At 31.9% G+C, this 21,862-nt stretch overlaps 1 long non-coding RNA gene across 1 annotated transcript; it reads left to right on the top strand.

Moving 5' to 3' along the window:
* The first annotated feature begins 2,359 nt into the window (after window positions 1-2,359).
* On the top strand, window positions 2,360-17,982 carry LOC127738686 (uncharacterized). Its single transcript, XR_008000139.1, has 3 exons — window positions 2,360-2,554; window positions 14,527-14,597; window positions 15,578-17,982. It is a non-coding gene; the product is annotated as an uncharacterized LOC127738686 (long non-coding RNA).
* The last annotated feature ends 3,880 nt before the right edge of the window (window positions 17,983-21,862 follow it).

Here is a 21,862-nt window from a genome sequence, read left to right as displayed (position 1 = left end):
GTCTGTTAGGTCCTGACTATATTTATTCGTTTTTCCTGATTTTTTACATAAATCGTCATCCTGCCTTTTTTTGTCAAGTTGCTTACCCTGCCTTATCTTTTATTCAATGGACTTGATGAATTAACGTTGTACTTGAAATGAAACCGTACTTAACTACAAAAATAACCAAATTACATACTAAAGATATTGCTCGATTTTTATAGTAAATGGGTTTGTGTTATAAACTGTCATGTTCATTATTCATATTCTTTCATAAGTTTTAGGATAGTGTGATTTTTTTTCTGATTTAGTTTACTTGATTTTGAAAAAAAAATCCCGAAATTCTAAGTAAATTCAGAACATGTAACCAGCCATGCTTTGTTTAGAGAAAAAATGGAGATGGCAAACCATGGCACAGTGGAAGGAAATGTACTTTATAAACTCCAGCGATATACTTTCTTAATTTATAATTAACTGTTTTGCTATCCTCGGTTGAAAATTATATATTGTAAATATTTAAATAGTTGCATAGAAAACAATCAGTTTTAAACAGTGTGGTTATTCACTAAATGTATTGATAAAAGGTGACTCCATTTTTGTACATACTTTTACAGTAGTCATCCTTAATTTCTTAATATTTCGTTTATAAGTTTATCATACATGTATGATTTTGTATTTCATTTTAATACGCACGCATGCCACACGTTACTTTGGCGGATTGTTCAACAATGTTATGCAAAGCTCTATTCTTACGGTATGAAATTAAAGGATAAATTTTCAACCAATCAAAATCGAAAACAGTACATTTATATAGTTCCTTATAAACTACGACATTTCTCACAAGTATTTATTTATTTTTTAGTTCCACACATGCAAAAATAAAATCTTCGCCGATGAAACATTTCAAACCTTTTTACACCAACATGCCTTCACTGAATACATTTGAATTTCGTGGTGACCATGATAGTACATTGCATAGTACATCTATATTCACGTGCACACATGGTACGATCTTTCGGGGACAATTTGCTCGTTTATGACACGTCATTTCTGAAGAACAAACGCTTAGCTTCTTTATTTTCGTTTTATAGCATGAAAACAATAAAAGAGGAATGTGCAACCCATCATAAATTTGAAATGGATCAGTATTATGAGATCCTTATTATAAGTAACTACGACAGTGTCTGGATAATAACCTAGCGTCAATATGAAAGAAATTAAAGTGGTTCATACATTCATCCGTATAAAAGCGGCACATGTATTTTATTTTATCCTTACATTTTTCATAGTGCGGTACAAGTGCTGCATGCATAAAGAATATTACTTAACACAAATTATTAGTATAATATTTCGACCCCACTATTTGAAATTCACAAAATACTTATTTAATTATTTCGACCAAAAATCATTGTTTTTTACGTTCGTAGTAACGTAGTACATTCCATTGTCGGTCACCTGTGTCAATTCACGTGCACACAACAATTGTTGTTGTATTTAAATCTTTCGGCCAATGAAGTGAGACGTTACAAGTTGTTTGTTTGTGATACGCCAGAATGTTATCAATGAACTATCAATCGCTAAACTTGACTGCATTTCAGTGTAAACGTTCTTTACTTGTGTTTTCGTTATGATTTGATAATCAATTTTTATGACATCGCACGTTCTTTCAACAAAAAAAAAGGATTTAACTGGCTTTAAAAGTTACAATGCATGTGTTGATTATTATCTTTTTTTTTCGGACGTCAAAGCGATTTAACAATTGCGGTTGCATGTCCAATTATGTCATCTTTTAACTTTTATCTGGTCAAAATTTTATTTTAGAACGAATGCATGATCAACTTTAAAAAGTGTGCGTTCACAAAACATATAGACAAAATATACTTCTGTCCTGTCTTTTTCGTACTTGCAAGTTATTAGACAATAAAAAGGCTATTTGGATCAAGCCTTGTGGAATTTGCATTTACGTTTTTGAATAGGTAAAATGTATAGTTTGGTGAACTTTTCTGCTAACTACTATACTTGTGAAAAACCCTTGGCAACAGAAACATTTTCAGCTTTTTTTTTAATCGACCCAATTTACATAGTAATGGACGACTTCGTACATTTTATGATCGCAAATAAAATATGTATATAATATACTGTGCACTGTAGTTCGTATATATACTGAAACCCTTTGGCAACCCCACAGTTTAAATGTTTATAATAAATACGTCGTGAGTTGTGGGCGTTACAGACGAACGTTCACCTAATCTGACCCAGTCAATGGGACATTTTAGCGCGCCAATCAATGGTCTCGCCTACACTGTTTTGCACATGATTCTATAATGAAGTGAAAGAAATTAGAAAATTGTTTTACTTATCTATACTGTTATATTTTATGTAGCCAATGCAAGAGCTATTGGAAATGATATGGACGAAATTCAGAATGGTTTACATACACATAGTGATAGTGCTGCTGAGATACCTGTATACTCATCTATTGACAAAAGACACAATCTTCGTTTACATCAAACTGCTGCGTACACTGTTGATCAAAAGTGCATAACAAATCCTCTTAAATTTGGCCATCAAACAGGTAACGAAAAAATATCGTTATTTTGATTATAAATGATAAATATGGTATGAATATTTATAAATAAGATTTCTGATCTTAAGAATAAGAAACTCGTAGCGAATCTTTAAATTTTATTGCACCCGGCATACGTACTTTCACTTAGTCAAGTGCAAAACGGACACGGTAAAGTATCAGTTAAGACGACTTCACTGGGTTCTAAATATCTTAGACCGAAAAAAAAACATGTCGCTAGTGAGTTGATAAGCCGACAAATCGTATCGGAGAATCAATTCGACATTATGGCCGGAAAGCTTATGCAGTGTCTATTTTGATCATTCATCCTTTTAACTCAGTTGGCGTAGTTTTTGTGAAAGGAGCAGACCCCTGTTTTGTTGCTTATCAATGATAAATATGGTTTTAATATTTATAAAAAGGATTTCTGATCGTTACAATAAAAGAGAGAAAAAAAATACCTAGTGATTCCTCAAAATTTGAAATTCATTATGATCTAATCTAATCGTGTCGATTCTTATCATATCCAACAGAAGTCAGTTTCAATTGTTAGGGATATATGTAATCAACGAAAGTATAAAGGTGTCACAAACATATCAAAAAGGAGACATTGTAACGATCAAAGTTTAAAGTGATGATTAAAGTAGTTTTTCTCCGCACATTGATTTGATACTTTTGTTTGAACAGAAGACATGTTCATATGTCAGTTTATTTGTACATAAGGGAACAATCAGGCAAGGTTCTATCAGAAATTTAGGTTATATGTTGAAAAATCAATTATAAGTGAAGACTATAGGAAGTCTGAAATCATAGATTTCAGCTCTCCATCTTTCATTATTTTCATCGAAACATAATATGCTGTAGATCTGAATTTTACTGTTTCATAATTATGTTTATTATGTAATTGCTAAAGGAAGGAACATGCTCTCACTGGAAAAGTGGATTGTATAGAAAAAGGACATCTGTTTTTTTTTTTTCTTTAAAAATTGAAATGTTGAATAGTTTAAACATATTTTATTGTTAAAAAATGACAAATGGATTAGACACAAGTTTTTCAACTTAGTAACGTCTCCTCCAATACATACATAAATATACACATGAATGAACATTACATATATCTGACATTAACCAATTATTATATTAGCATGAAGTCAGATATAAAATCAAATTACATATAAATTTGAAGAATCGAATCAATGGATATTTTCCACTTAATATAACTAATCGAGTGCGTCTAATTTCAGAATAATTACAATACAAACACACTGAGCTGTGTAAAATAAAATATTTCGAATGTCTGACACTCTTTATTTTCATATCTGAATATCAACCGAACAAACGTAACAGCAATGCTGTGATTTAAATGGAAAAAAAACACTCTAAAATCCGCACTTGCGAATAGCTTTTCTGAATAAAACATCATCAGAACGATCAAACATTTGAGAGCCAGGAATAAAAATCAAAACAACACTTTATGAATCCTAAAAAAAGCTTTTCTGAATTTACAATGATAAGGAACTTTCAAAACCAAGGATTATAAGAACCGACGCACTAAAAAAAGCTGTATGACCAAAGAGGACCTAAACAGAATACACAAATTTATATAAGGTCAACTTTGTCTGAACTTTATGTTCAGTAATTTGGATATTTTTGTTTAGATGTTTTTGTCGTAGGAATCAATGTGGATCTTCCCCAAATAGGATTTTTCGTGGTCTAAACAAAGAAAACTGCTATGTGGTAATTAAAAGGGAACTCTTTAAAAAAGGAGCATCTATAATAAATTTAAGCGATCGTTTGATTTAATATAGCCTCTCCAAAATCCAGAGTTTGATATTTAGTGATTGTAAAAGATTGTTGTATGTCTTATTTGTGTTTCGTTTATCTTGTTATACAAGCGAGAGGTTTAGCTCGCTATGTTAGGTTTAATCCAAATTTATCTACATACGAAAATGCCTGTACCAAATCATGAATATGACAGTTGTTTTACAGCGTTTGATTTGTTTGATCTTTTGATTTTGCCATTTTATAAAATGCTTTCCGGTTTGAATTTTCCTTAGAGTTCGGTGTTTTTGCTATTTTACATTTATAACTATAAATTGGCTTCGAACTTGCAATTAAAATTATTTAATGAATCTCTTTATTTGTATCTGTACGGTATGGTTTTACTCTATACTGAAGTCCGAGCGATGACGTTCAGTTGCTTACATTTTATTTTTATATTAGAACCATTGGTTCAATCAATATAACTTCTTTGCCAGCAAAAACTCTATTTCCTACGATTAAATACTCATGCCGAGCAATATCGGGGCAACAATATTTTCAAATAATATCTAAATAAGAAAATAGAAAAAAAAGCATATAAAGAGTGCAAAAATCCCTTCAATCCACCAACACTCGACTATTCCGAAAAAAGATAAGAACAAAAATCTTACAACACCTAATATATATTGCTTAATGTGGTACATACTGTTATGGGCTTATAAAATTTGTAGGGGTTTACAAACCTTAATAAGCCTATCTAGACCATACGTCGAAACACATTTAATGCAAAAAAAAAACATTCTTTACAGTAAATTGACCAACATAATGATCGTTTACTTGATCATTTATATAAAAGCACATAACTTGGGAAGATGTTGTGGCGTTGGTACATTCGTGTGACGCACAGTTCGTAATTCTATTATGCCGTTTTTGTGTACTGTCCTAGATTATTTTAGGTATTCGCAGATATTCTGTGGTTAACATGTCGAAATGTACTATTATATTATTTATTTATGTATTTCTCTGTCCTGAGTGTTCTTGCATTTATTTGTACTGTATTCCTGTCATGTAATGTTGTCATTTTAGCGGTATATTTAACATTGCCATAAAGCGCGAGGTTTGGCTAGCCACAAAACCAGGTTCAACCAACCATGTTTTCTTGAAATGTCCTGAACCAAGTCAGGAATATGGCAGTTGTTATATAATAGTTCGTTTCTATGTATGTTGCATTGTCGTTTGTTTTTGTTGCACTTCAGTGTTTCTGTTGTTTCGTTATTTTCCTCTCATAGTTGATGTGTTTCCCTCGGTTTTAGTTTGTAACCCGGATTTGTTTTCTCTCAATCGATTTATGACTTTTGAACAGTAGTATACTACTGTTGCCTTTATTTGGTAGTATTATTCATTTTCATAATGCAGCAAAATTGACAACGTTTGTTATACACTTATCCGGGAATTACCTTTATGCCGATAATTTACTCTTACGAAATACTCTTATCCTAGAAATTTCAATTTCATGAAGTAAATATGTCAACAAATATCAATAAGCAGATCTTTTATTTGAGATGGTAAATTATATTGATGAATTATCATTTTTTACGTATTTTTAAAAATTTAGTCATCTTTTCATTGAACTCATACTGCAATAAGAATAGTAGCTATCGAAATCTAAAATAATATCTCCCGTGTGTCTGTTGCCCCTAAGAAAAAATCAAAATAGGAACCAGCTCACATTTGCAGTTTTTTTCGAAGACCGTTTTCAATTTCAAAATGAATTTGGGAGGGGGGGTTGTTGATGATTTTTTAAATAAGTACTTTTATTCATAAAATATATATCGAATAAATTAAATCAATGTAATAAGGAATTGATAATAAATATCACATGTGGATAAGAGAATATGTTGTGCATACATTTATAGCCTAAAAAAGGTGAATTAATTAACAAATCTAAGACAAGCGATCCTATAATACCTTTCTTTAGATGTAATAAAACTTGTCTGGGATCAGTGATTTTAAATCTTAAATGGGCAACCTCAATTTCAAACACTGTACAACTACACGAACATTATCACAAACCAAATTAAAATATTACTGATATAACAGAAACTCAAAATATTCAATTATTTTGTTAGCCGCAACTCTTAACCCCCTTCTTTTGTTGTTATGTATCGAAATAAGACGTATGTGCAACTGAACCAAATAAATCTGTTCCCATTCAGTCATTGCTAATGTAGCATTTAAACAAATAAAAGTGAAGGAAGAGCCATGAACGACTTTATAATCTAGCATCTCGTTTCCAACACAAAGGTTATCATCTGATGTAAACTGTACACCCTTTGCGTTCCGAAAAGTTCTAACAGGTGTCAAGTTCATATACGATGTATTTATATAAATCATAAAATCATATGCTATTACTTACAGTCATCGGACATGCCGTATAAAACTTCTGAATGTACTGTGTAATGCTTATTTATCTGTATAAATTTTTCAATTCACTTTATAGACTAATTTTCCACGATTTTTTAAGCAAAAATGCCATTGAATAGTATAAATATATAAATATTTTTTATTTTATGATATACCGAGTAAAAAAGTTTAGCAACATATAATATCTCGTTTAAAAAAAAACACTTTTAAAATGACAATTTACAAAGTTGCAGGAATAAATTTTCAATGAATTGCGTCTTTTGGTTGATTTTCTTTGGTACGATCATAGTTTGTTTATTGTTATATTTAGAAAAATAATGAATTTTTATACGCCGGTCTAAGACTGGAAGTATTATGGTATACCGTTGTCCGTATGTCCGTCCGTCCGTCCTCCCGTTCGTCGTCAACACTTCGGACAATAACTCAAGAACGCTTTAACCAATTTTCATGAAACTTTGGTGAATTGTTTATATCCGTTGACGTAAGCCCCCTTTTGATTTTAATAAATTTTAGATTTTACGTTTCCGAGTAACAAATTTTATTCATAAAAAAGGGGGGACTTTCCAGTTTTCAGACAATAACTCAACAATGCTTTGAGCAGTTGTCATGAAACTATGGTGACTTGTTTATATCTATTGATAAAAGTTCCCTTCTGTTTTTTTTTTTTATATAAATTTCTGATATGACACTGCGGAGTTATAGAACTGTATTCGTTGGAAAATCATCCAAACTAAAAGGGCGAAGGGTGTATCATGCGCTTATGGCGTAGTTCTTTGTTAAATATGATATTAAAAATATTTGATGCTCAACATTTTTTACTCCTATGATATCCTAAAATTGATAGGTTTTTAATGATGAAAGAGAAAGGATATTGAATATTAATTCGAGATATAAAATCATTGTTTTCTAAGTCTCAAAGTCATAGTGAGTCATTCAACATTAGCAAAAGTTTGCATCTGAATGGTTTGCATGTTTATATGGTAAATTACTTATTTATCGGTAAACTTTATCACGGAGGAACTGAATCGAGTAGTTTACTTACTTTAATTACTTTTTATCCCATATTCACGGCCGTCACTCGGTTAACCGAGAGATTGGTCGGTTAATCTACCTGAGTATACGGCTATATGGGCGGCTGGTCTGTTAATCGGGTCGGTTATAGTCTGTTAAGAGTAAAACGCACAATTTAATGTTAAACTCTGTTAAATATACAGATTTTTGGCATATTATAAGAACCAAATCAAAAAAAGAAAAGTGTCTGCCAAAATGATATCTATCATAGAACATTTTCCACCTGTAAAAACATTTCAAAGTCCACGCAGTTTTCAGTAAAACTAAAAGGCGTCGCACAAGTATGTGGTATTTATTGTCGAGCCTGCGACTTTTGTCGCAGAAAGCTCGACATAGGGATATTGATCCGGCGGCGGCGGCTGCGGCGGCAGCGGCGGCGGCGTTAGCTAACTTCTTAAAAGCTTTATATTTTAGAAGGTGGAAGACCTGGATGCTTCATACTTTGTATATATATGCCTTATGTTACGAAGTTTCCATCTGTCACATGTCCATTGTCCTTGACCTCATTTTCATGGTTCAGTGACTACTTGAAAAAAAAGTTAAGATTTTTTGTAATGTTAATTTCTCTCTTATTATGAGTAATAGGATAACTATATTTTATATGTGCGTACCTTGCAAGGTCCTCATGCCCGTCAGACAGTTTTCACTTGACCTCGACCTCGTATCATGGATCAGTGAACAAGGTTACGTTTTGGTGGTCAAGTCTATATCTCAGATACTAGAAGCAATAGGTCTAGCATATTCGGTGTATGGAAGGACTGTAAGGTGTATATGTCCAACTGGCAGGTGTCATCTGACCTTGACCTCATTTTCATGGTTCAGTGGTTATAGTTAAGTTTTTGTGTTTTGGTCTGTTTTTTTTATACTGTATGCAATAGGTCTACTATATTTGGTGTATGGAATGATTGTAAGGTGTACATATCTAGCTGGCATGTGTCTTCTGACCTAGATCTCAGTTTCATGGTTCAGTGGTTAAAGTTAAGTTTTTGAGTTTTGGTCTTATTTTCTAATACTATATGCAATATGTCATCTATATTTGGTGTATGGAAATATTTTATGATGTACATGTCAGTCTTGCAGGTTTTATTTGACCTTGACCTCATTTTCACGGTTCATTGCTCAGTGTTAAGTTTTTGTGTTTTGGTCTGTTTTTCTAATACTATAAGCAATAGGTCAACTATGGTTGTTGTATGGAAGGATTGCAAGCTGTACATGCCTGCCTGGCATGGTTCATCTGACCTTGGCGTCATTTTCATGGTTCATTGGTCAATGTTTAGTTTTCTTGGATAAGTCTGTATCTTAGAAGCTATAAACAATAGGTCAACTATATTTAGTGTATTGAATGATTGTAAGGTGTACATTTATTTCTTGTTTGGTTTATATGACCTTGACCTCATTTTCTTGGATCATGTCAAGTGTATGTGATAGTTGTAGTAAAGCTTTATATTTAGGACTACCAACATAATATCAATGATTAGTAAAGAAGGCGAGACATTTCAGCGTGTGCACTCTTGTGCTTATACGCATAGCAATTTTTTGGATAAAAGGCGAAAAAACATTTTTAGATATCATTTAAAGGACACAAAATAGTACTTTGGTTCTAGAAAATAAATTGACACTAGTAAATATTTCATAATTATAATATAACATTAATAATACCATATTTTAGTGAATATTAGGGGAACAAAGTCTGTAAATGGGTTGGACAATTTAAATTGTGTCAGTTAAGAGTTATTTAGCCACGATAATAGTTTTGCTACCTTTATATTTTCCCATTGAAAAAGTTAAGAATGAGATGTACTTGAGTAAAAAAATGACAATACGGTGCAACAGTATCCTTCTTGTAAGAGCATTTTTATTTTGACTTTCTTTGCATTTTATTGAAGGGTGTGTCACTTAAATATAGCGTGATATGGATTGGCCGCTGGAATATGCATGAATTTATTGTTAACGTTTTCAATTAGCCTTATTTTTTTTGTCTGTTCAAAGTCTGCAACATCTATGAATCTGTCATGTGTTGCAATGCAGCTGGTTAAATTCCATGCGTTTTCCGATATTATCTTTTCTACCTTGTCATCATTGTCATTTTCTGCCTAAGGAAATGTCTGTACCAAGTAAGGAATATGACCGTTGTTTTCTATTCGTTAGTAAGACGTGGTTCTAAACTATAAATTGACATTAGTAAGTTTTTTTCTATCAATATTTGTGTTGGGTGCTGATTAACTTTAATGTGTAACAAAAAGAATATTTTATTTTCCTGGAAATCACAACAAATGCATTATATTAATTTTATTTTTCGAGTAATGATGTATTTCCATTGTAAATTATTTAGCCGACTAGCAGTCCGCAAACGTGCTTGTTTTTGTATCGAGTGACGTTCAAGGTGGTTTAGAGAAAGGTTGATGTTGAAAGGTTTGTTTAATTTGTATGCAATTATAAACATTTCAGTCCATTTGATAAAAAATGTTTAAAAGTGAAGACTTCTGAATCCATCATCATCATCATCATCATCATCATCATCATCATCATCATCATCATCATCATCATCATCATCATCATCATCATCATCATCATCATCATCATCATCATCATCATCATCATCATCATCATCATCATCATCATCATCATCATCATCATCATCCAAAAACATTATCGTCGTAGTCATCAGCATCAGTATAATCTTCATCATCGTTATCATCTTCTTCATTATCATCATCATCATCAATAAGTTTAAGAACGGTGTCATCAGCTGGAACATCAGATGAATTAGCTTTAGATTTCTTCCATCTACATTTTCTGTTACTGTGATTTTTATTTTTTCTCTTCATGCTAAAATTTTTAAAAAACATTTTACTTACTGATGTTTAGTTACATTACGAAGTTTATCTCTGATTTATATACTGGTTACCAATGTAGATGACAAATTGGTGTCATTCATAACAATGAAACAGAATCCAAATGATATATGCGACCATTCTTGGATGAAATTAATATTACTTTAATAGTACACTTTTTGAAACCATTTTTATAAATTTTCAATTTCCATTGTCTAAATTTATGTTTCATTGTTCATGTGTTGTTTCCGTATATTTTTGCCACTCGTCTTGAGCCTACCCATTTGTTCCGATAACACCCCATATAGCAATCAAATTATACTTTTATTGCCATTCATAACTCCCAACAGACCAATTAACAGACCGGGTTTTATACATCCGACCAATTAACAGACCAGGTTTTTAATTAAAATTGATTTATGTCACCAAAATACAGATTTTTGTGTAGATTTTTCACATAATGATATTAATATGGTTAACAAACATAATGCCTGTCTTTTTTCGATGTTCAAAATATTGCATGCAAGTAAATTCAACCAACTTGTCATTTTGTGTACATTTTGTGTGTGTAAAATATGTATAAATTTATTGATGAGTAACCCGCCTTTTCATTTTATAGATCGTTTATCGAAGCTAGAAAAAAAATAATTACACCGCTGGATTCATTACACTGAATTCTTTTGGCAGACATGAATATAGTTTTTATGATAAAAATATATTTAAAAAGTTATACAATGAAACATACTGACCTAGCAATGATTTTCCAGATAACACCTGATTAACAGACTTTAGCCAACCCGATTAACAGACCAACCGTTCATATAGCCGCATACTCAGGTAGATTAACCGACCAATCTCTCGGTTAACCGAGTGACGGCTGTGTATTAAGCATTCGTATAAACAATCCTAAAATTACTGAAGGAAAGACTTAGTCTATGTACTACGGAAGCCATGGACCTCCTTAAATCTACGTTGAATTCGAATTAAAATCCTTATCAAGCACTGTTTAATCCTTTATCACGATTTTTTATTCCTTTTGAGCAGTTTTCACAGAAGATAAAAACAATACTGTGTCATTTTGAAAAGAAAGGGAAGATAACTGAAAGCATCACACCTACTAACCACTTTCTCTGCAACAAATATACAACTTCATAACATATTTCCAAAATAAGAGTACCGGCATTTAAAATAAAATTTTAGTCTTAATATTTCAGACTAATTCAGGTAATGGTAAACTCTAAACATGCTAACATTCTGTATGTGCCTGTCCTAAGTCAGGAGACTGTAATTAATTCATTGGTTGTCGTTTGTTGCTGTATATCATATTTGTTTTTCGTTCATTAATTTGTACATAAAACAGGTCGTTAGTTTTCTCGTCTGAATTGTTACATCTGTCATTTCGGTGCCTTTTATAGCTGACTATGCGGTATGGGTTTTGCTCATTGTTGAAGGCCGTTCGGTGGCCCCTAGTTGTAAACTTTTATGTCATTTGGTCTCTGGTGGAGAGTTGTATCATTGGCAACCATACCACATCTGCTTATTTTTATATAAATAAGTATAACATTGTTTAATCGTTATTTCTGCAAATTGTGTTGTATGGATACATTTTGTACGTTTTGTAAAGTTTGAACGTATATAGGAACTGAGTCTCTATAACACAAATATTATAGAAGTCTCAGAAAGGACAAGTTTTCTCAGAATATGAGTAACACTGTATTACACTGTATAACACTGAGTATTTCCGGGATAAGGGTAATGACATATAAAGTTAAATCGAAGGATACAATTTTCAGACTTTTTCCAAAGAAAAGCATTATCCAAAAAATATTGCATTGTTTTATCGGTATTTCTGTGTAATGTGACGTATTTGTATATGCCTTGCAAACGAATTTGATGGTATTTAGGAATCAACCCGTCCAAACGAATGTCCGTTTAGAACTATTGAGTATTCAAAAATTATGATGTGAGTAGTTGCAAAGAATATAAGAAATAATATTGTGTCATATTTGAACAGAAAGGAGAGACAACTGAAAGCATCAATATAAGATATAATCTAAATAAGTATAGCATGGTTGTATCATTATATGAATTAGTGTCTCTTAATCAATATGTGCCGTAAAGAAATTACTGAGTTCTAAAAGAATTAACCTCTCGGCATGACTGGCTGTTCAAAATGTAAAATCATTTGAGCGTAGTATCCACACATAATTAAATATTAAAAACTTTTTTATATTACAAACTTAATTTGTCAGATGAAGCTGTAATCTAGTTACGTGTTAATAAGTTTTAGTGTATCTCTATATAGTGAGTCGTTTCCTTGGGGCTGAGGGTTTGGCGGGACGGAGAAATTGCATTTTTTATAATTTTGAAAATAAAAACCCAGCTGTTGGTTGAATTTCCGTCAAAAGACTACTTACTCATATTTCTAGGATAGGAGTATTGGAATAGAGTAGAATATTACACTATATTCAGAAGCAGCTATTTAGTCTGTCATTCATTTCCGAGAGAAAATATTTTTCCTGCATTTTTCGGATAAGAGTTTTTTTTTCGTCAAACTAAAATTGCAAGCTGCCTAAAATGAACAAGTGTCTCATAAGAGCCTGAACAGCTCACATGTCAAAAATATTTTTTCATTGCTGATCATTTTACAGTTTCGACACATCTTTTAATCTTATCGAACAAATGTACGAAGACGACGACGACGACGCTCACGAGCCAAGTGATGACAATAACCATGTTAATATGAGTTAAAACAAATAACAGTCATACGCTTATATGCATGATATTTTTTTTTTTTGATGCAATATATATCACTCAAGGATATCGATATATTACTTTTCGATAAAGACTGGATCTGTGAGTGAGTGAACCCAAAAAGGATACCCTGCCGTACAATACTATTTGTATATAAAAGAAAGAAGATTTAATTTTTTCAACTTTAACATGTTAGACCGGGATAATAATCCTTTCTGCACATCATCAGGTAGTGTTATACAACTTTGGAATTTTTCATAAAATATCTGCACAGCCGTTTAGGGGCAAGTTGCGCTTACAATACACACCGGTAGATAAGCCGACGGACAGACAGAGTTATTCGTGTATATACACATCAAAACTTTGTTTGCGGAGGTACAACTATTTCTTCCCGTTTAATTATACTATAATAAAATTAGTTTCGAACTTTAAAGCTGTAAGATTGTTGAAGGAAATAATATTACATTTGGGTTTCATTTATTTATAAATATTTATTATATAGTTAATTTAATCTTTGACGTGTATTTTTGTGTTGAAATATGTGTTTTGTTTTATTTTTTATAATGGCTATACTCCTTAAAAGCTGTGCATTCAATATTTACATATTGTATTTTCTAGATATGGTTTAAATACGTTTCAGTTAAAAAGTAATTCGTTGCAGTTGTCTCCCTTTACATTAAATACAAATTTTTAATGAATTCTCCCTTTACAAATAAGGATTAATTCAATATTTGTGCATTTTATTCCAATTATCATAATTCTGCTCATCAAAAAATATTTATTACTTTACTATATATCCTATCAAAAGACCTACTATAACATATTTTGCTTTCTTGAAAAATATTTTAGAAAAGGTTTTTTTCCTGGTTATGGGTAATGGATAAAAGTAAATTTCCGGGTTAAGGGTAATTCATGGATAAGTGTATGACATACGTTTAAAATTATTCTTAAAAGTAGAGATATCAAAATGTTAAGTATTGAATAATTAAAACAAATCTGGTTATATGAACAACTTCGGACTTCCAGAATTATAGACGTTTTGATAAATATGCAATAAGACACATTAAGTAGGTGGATGGTTTGCAATAATTTGAAATTCTAACTATATCTTGTTATAAATTGGCTTCCCCTTTATAGGTAAGGATGTCAACAGAGTGAGCAAGTTTGCATCCATGAAATGTCCGTCAGAAATAGAACGGGGAGAAAAGGTTCGTTTACGTAGTCATGTCATATGTTACTTGCCATATTCTATCGAAGACAAAATAAATAGATAAAAAGAAATTTAATATTTTGTCGTTCGCAATCATGTAATCCAAATGACTTATAAGATATCCAATCACATTATAGTCAATTGTAGTACAACCTGTATTACACAGAACCGTCTTTGAAGATTTGAGACGACAATTTGTTATTACTTATCTCTTTTCATATATTTTAGCATCAAGCTTCGCTGAAGACACAATAATCATCGAAATGTGCATCTGATGCAAACAAAAAATTGATACCCTTTTATATTATCACCAATATATATAATATGTGTTGTTAGATATTGACTAACTCGAACCTTTGATATATATTTATTAAATGAGATGTACCGTTAACATAATGAGACATCTTTCCATTGATACAAATAACCAAATGACATATAGAGGTCAAAATACAGCCTCAAACAACATATAGTTTTTTTCAACAAACAACGCTTTACATCGTATTTTATAACATTGAATTCTCAAAACAAAATAAAAAACCACGAAAACATTTACCTATTAAGATATGACGTAAGACAAATAACTGAAAAAAGATGAATGGCTTTAGATATATGAAAGGGTTAGAGTTAAGATCTCAGCATTTCCTATTTGCGTTGTTTTATCTCAAAATGGACTAAGAAAAGGTAATAAGAAGAATACACAACAAACTTCGAAAACATGCACATAAGGCTTGACTTACAAAAACAGTTTAACACCCCCAAAAAATAATAAACAAAATATAACCGTGTTAAAGAATGCATGTAGTTCCTGACAGCTAGTTTGAAGTTATTACTTGCTGATATGAAATTAATATATACAACACGATTAGTGATTAGACATTCATTTTTATCATATGTAACCGATGTTCTAGTTTACACAATTTTCTATTCACTGCTCGTCAGACATGTTTTTTTATTATTATGATTATGTTTTCTTCATAGGAATCAAGGGAACTAAACTACGTTGAAATTCTCTTTGATCAGAAACCAGTTTATCCGTTTACAATTCATGGACTTGACGACAAAACTAATTATGTTGAAATAGATTTCACGCAAAGTGCTGACCCTCTACCCGACAGTGACACAGACAGTGAAAGCGAGAAGTAATAACAATATCTTGGAATTATGTCAGAAAACTGCTTTTAGAAAATCGAAAGACATTGAAGGATGCTTTATAAGAGCGGTTAATTAAAATTATTTTCACAATAATGTCATTTTTAAGCAAAAAATGAATAGAATAATATGTGCTGTCAATATTAACGTTTAATTGTGTCAAAATCTTCTGTTTTATCATTGTTATGTACAGGGGTGTATTATGATAGCCAATTAGACATCTTTCTTCCACAGATCAAAGGGACCACTCGGTCTTCAACTATGAACAAAACCTGTACTACCACATTGTATCTATAAAAATCGCATAAACGTAAAAATGTGAAATCAAAATTTTTAACTGCTTGCTTTATGCTTAAAAAAAAAATTGGAGATCTCATCAAAAACAAGAATACTAGAGTACTAAGCATTGACAAGCACATAAATAATGTTACGGAATAAGACATGTGAACAAGCGCTTAACATACTTATTACTAGTTACAGTGACGTAACAACATAAAACAACTAACAAAATGACTAAAGACAAAGAGTGCACAAAGTTAATCTAAACAAGATCAATGCTAATTTTAACTGATAAAAGCACCGTTTCCTTTCGCATGGTGGTGGAATAAAAAAAAAACCTGCAATCAAACCATATATGCCTAAAGGAAAATGACATTAAACATAAAAAAAAATGGAATTATTAAGATTTAATAACAAAATTATGCAGAAAGAAATGTTACCATATTATAGTTACATATCATTGTTGTGATTACTGGATATCTAAATTTTTTTTCATATATATAGTGAACTGGGAAAACGACTATTTATTATGTGTATAGTTAAAAGAAGTCCTTGACACTTTATTATTATTGATTCTACTGAAACTATGAATTTGTATTAATTAAATTGCAATTGTGTACTATATTGTAAATTCGGAAAAATGTAACTGAATGTAAACAACTCACGCATACCTTTATCTTATGTTTTTAATGGGTCCTGTCATTTCAGCATTTTACCACACTGAAATTAAATAATTGTCGCACTCAAAAACATTTCTTGTCTAATTTCAATATCATGATATCTATTCAAAAATTCATATTGTACAATTGTACAGTGTTTATTACATTTTCTAATATTCAAATGAGTACTAGTACTAGACATTATTTGATATTGTATTGTAGTTGAGTCGTAGGATGATTTATTCAGCTTATAATTACCTCAAATACTTTTTTATGATATTTTCGAATGAATTCACTTCTACATGGCACTACATATCATAAACTATAGTGTCCTTAAAAGTTGATAAATAACATATAGGGACTTCATTAAAGCTGTATGCAAAGGTTTCATAATTTTTATGTTTCTTTTTAATTTTTTCCGGTGTTTAAGGAAGTAATTGAAAATTGATAGTGGTGTTCAATTTTTTTCTCTTTTTGGAAGTATGTTGTATATTCAATACAAACATCAGTACAAACGTTCAGTACTGGTTCATTGACCTTGAAAAGTATAAGGTTTCAGACCGTTCAATGTTTTTGACCTAACCATAGTTACGAACGGCAATGTGGTGGTATATAGTCCGTTTTCTAATCAAAACATTGACTTATTACAGACATAAAAATCTTGTATTGACTTTGAAAATGATTGACAGGTTTTAATTGTTGATTTGTTTCTGATTGCCGTGCACTAACAAAACGGAATTAAGACTAGATTGCCTATGGTGTACATGTAATTCATAAAAAAATATCGTACATTTTCTAAGGTCTTTAAAGGATCTGAAAGTATCACCGACCCTCTTATACATTTACGACTATGATAAATATATGTATGTGTTTAAATAAAACATTGTCTTAAATGCTGTGCTACCCGTAGCTTAAACACATGGCTGTCATCTTAATACTTATTGATTATCTTTTAAAGAATTTCCAGTTATAATGATAATGCGTGTAAAACTGCTACCAAATGCAAGGTAAACAGTCAATTTATATGTACCCGATTTTTAAATGTCAACAAAAAACTATCTCTGCGCTGTCCATTTAGTTGCATTTTTTTCTGATTCTTTCAAAGGGGTTTTTCAATTCAAAAAATAGTTTGAATAATGACAGAACTGCACAAGCATTGACAAAAAAAAAATGATATCATATTCAGATTTTATCATGTTAATATTTGAATAGGTATTCAGTAAACTACTCATTTACGTTATTTTTACAAGGTTGCCTTACTATTGTACAAAACACTACAGTAACTAAATTAAGAACGGTAAACGAAATATAAAGTTTGGCTCGAAAGACATCAATTTATTTTTGGCTTGCTCCGCTCAACTCAATTTTTAAGATAAAAATCATAAGTTTCAACATGTTCTTCCAGGAGAGAATTTTTCATCTGAAACTAAAATTGAATGAAGGTGTGTTAAATATTAATGAGACCATAACCGGCATAACCAAATAAAGTTTTTTGAAGTCGCAAACAACTTCCACAATTGAAGTTCTAGATCCATTACTGGTGCAATATTTCATAATTATAATAGAAAGTTTATTCATTTTTTGTTATAACGACCAGAAGTATTGAGAAATGTGTGTGCTTGTGGGGTGTTGAAATTTCTATGTCTTTGGAAAAAAGGGGGTGGTGGTCTTGAATTTAGTTTCCTTCTTCAAGGTGGGGAGTTGTAAAAATAGGAGAAATTCCAATGTTTCCTCCCAGGTCCCCCCAATGAAAGAAAATGACCTGTCCCTCGATAGTCGATTTATAATTTCAGTAATGTTTAATTATTTATTTGTAAATCTGTTCTTGCCTACCATTTTGCAAGGAAGGTTTCTCTCTAAATAAGTCATCAAGATAATAGGCAATAAAACAACAAAACTCATAAGAGCCCAAATTTTCCAAATTTATCCCCCAGCCCCCCTTTTGTTTTAAATCTATTGTAGTTTTCAAGATAAACGCAAAAAAAAAGCCGCCCTTGCAAACTGAATCTCCCCGAACTGAAACGTTATCGAGAAATGAAAACTATTTCAAGTGATCACAATTTTGGTATGCTTGGAGGGACAAATATTTACAAAACATTATTTTTTCCTTGAATGTATAAAATGTGCTAAAATTCATGATAACAAGATACTCGAGTCTTTATCCAAAATCAATATGAAAAAGCTAGGGCTAACTATTTGGGCATTGCTGTAGATTGTGTATTGCTCACCATTTCAACTGATTACAGTTTCTATCCAAAAACTATTATTTAAAGCCAATTACTCATATAGGGTTCATCGCCGGAATAAATTTGGTGGAAATAGGAAGTACATGTAGGAATATACCTTGACATTCTGCGCATTTTTTAATGAAAAGGTGGTTTATTAATATTATTTCCCATTGCGTTTCAAAGGAAACTATGTGCCACAGTGACCAGTATCGGCAACCTATCAATAGTAAATAATAATCGTTGAAAGGGGTTTCCTAATCATCAATCATGTAGAGTTTCCAAACATATAGCTTTGCATTTTCAGTGAAGAGGATTTATTTGAAATTGCCCAGTCAAATTCAAAGATTGACTCTGGTGGTATTATTTTTTACCAATCGGAACTAAATGAGTTTTTTTTTGTATAGGAATGTTGATACATTATTCTTGCAAAGATTTATTAAAATTGGCTGAGTTGTTTCAGAGAAAAAGGTGAAAATCTGAATGTGTACGAACGACGTATGCTTAATGACGAGAATAGCTCACATAGCCTTACAGGCCTGCATGACAAAAGCAGTTACTGTTGGAAAACCGGACTGAAAGCGCTGTTTCTTTGCTTTTTGTGTGTTTTTGCTGTGCATGTACTGATTTTGTGTCATGGATGGATACCCCATATCCTTTGTTTTTCTACTTTATTTGAAAAGAGATATTTTTAACATCCTTAATTCTCAAGCTTTAATAACGATGAAGCACTAATGGTCTTGAGATGTAAAGTCCAGCCAGCTTGGCTCAGTAAACAATAAATTAATGCAGTTTTTTATGTTCCGTTAGGCACCAATCAGATTAAAATACATATTCTGTGTGTCCAAGCTTTGCTTACAATGGTCCGAAAACGCTCCATTCTACTTCATCTTTTAAAGAACATTTCGGATTCTCTGGTTTTGTCGTATTGATACACACCCTTCAAAAATTTGAAGGCTTAAATTTCTTTGGCTAATGTAATAATTACCAGATCAGAAAGTAAAATGGAGTGTAAGCAAAGCATAGACAAAGGATCTGTATTTTAATCAGATCGGTTAAGCACGGGCTATTAATCTTTTGTTGGCGGGAACATGTGTATTTTCTTGTGCTCAGGACAAACATATTTATCGACTTTAATAAAAAATTAACATTTTTTTCAACAAGAAGATTATTTTTTTTATTCACATTGTTGTTTTAATTTTTCTCTAATATTCAATGGAAACAAACTATTTTTTCGCTTTCTGCTGAAATAAATAATGTCTCTTTCAAGAAATTTAGAATAAAGCAATTAAAAAAAGAAAACATGCCTCTTCTCTCCCCCCCCCACCCCCCCTACCCCCCCCCCCCCCCCCTTTCCCCCAAATAAAGAAAAAAGAAAGATTAACGGTCGTTATGTCGTTATCTTAGCCCTTTTAACAGTTCGGTGCCTTGAGTCTGGAGGTGTGTAAAAAGCAGTTTCCCACGAAATTTAAGTCCCAAAGACCTCTGGATTTGTGTACGAAGATCCTTGTGTGTTCGGGTAGCTGTCTAGTTGAAGATGTCATAAATATGTGAGCAAACGAAATTACAAAAATTGCGCACAAATGTAATGATTTTTACGTGCAAATGTAAGTGCAAATGTAATGCACCGAGTTGAAATTGATCCCATATCTCCTTTCATCCATCTCGGTATAATTATGCATGCGTAGAAACGTTTATAGCTTATAATATAAAATACTATTAAAAACGGCTTTGATTTAATTGGCATAGCAATACAACTAAAGTTCTTTTATCATATTTTTGCCACAGCAGGGAAATTTTTCAATTAGCTCTTTTTTTAATGGATCTAATTCTTTCTCCGAAATGTTTGAAACGTTGATTTTTTGTTAAATTGCACTCTCTCAATTTTCTATGAATTGCGCTGTCTCATTTTTTCTATAACTTGCATTTTCGGAAGCTGACACGAGACTGGAGCTGCTAAATCAGGAAAATGGCATCACAAAAACTGAAGAATATTCCCAGGTAGATCAAAGATTTGAACTCCAGGTACAGTCGAGGACCCATAATATCAATCTAATTAAGTCTCCCAAACGAAGTTTGGGAAGACTTATTGTTTTTGCTCAGTTCTTCTTCTTCTTCTTCTTCTTCTTCTTCTTCTTCTTCCGCCGCTTTTAAATTTGAACTTGTCCGCACCCATTCTCCAAAACCGCTTGTCAGATTAACTTATTGTTTTTGCTCAGTTCTTCTTCTTCTTCTTCTTCTTCTTCTTCTTCTTCTTCTTCTTCTTCTTCTTCCGCCGCTTTTAAATTTGAACTTGTCCGCACCCATTCTCCAAAACCGCTTGTCAGATTAACTTAGGGTTTCACAATATGTTAGACTAACATGTCTAGTGGTGCAATCAGGGTTTTGTTTGTGCAATGGGGTTTATAAAGGGGTACTTTGAGGGGCAAAAAGAAAAGAGGGTTTTACTATAGAACCCTGTGGGATTTTATTTTTTTAAATTTTCAAATGATTATAAATTGAAAACCGTTTGTGATAGACACAATCTTTTTAATTGAAAATGTTCTAAATGATAAAGCCCATTAAATGAAATACAGGGTTAGTCCCCAAGGGTCACACCCACCCCCTGCCATTTAAGAAAGTTCCAACACCTTGTAAGTGGTCAAGATCCCCACCCCTAAACCATATATATTTTGGTTTGTTATGCTAAGATGGTTTGAATGATATACAGGGTTAGTCCCCAGGGGTCATCCCGACCCCCTGCCATTTGAGAAAGTTCTAATATCTTGTAAATGGTCGACATCCCAACCCCTAAACCATATATATTCTGGTTTGTCATGATAAAGCACATCAAATGAAATACAGGGTTAGTCCCCAGGGGTCACCCCCACCCCCTGCCATTTAAGAAAGTTCTAATATCTTCTAAGGAGTCAAGATCCCCACCCCTAAACCATATATATTCTGGTTTGTCA

This window comes from Mytilus californianus, unplaced genomic scaffold (assembly GCF_021869535.1).
Source record: "Mytilus californianus isolate M0D057914Y unplaced genomic scaffold, xbMytCali1.0.p SCAF_4, whole genome shotgun sequence".
NCBI lineage: Eukaryota > Metazoa > Mollusca > Bivalvia > Mytilida > Mytilidae > Mytilus > Mytilus californianus.
The sequence above is the reverse complement of the archived record's forward strand: the minus strand, read 5'-3'. Positions and strand labels throughout refer to the sequence as shown.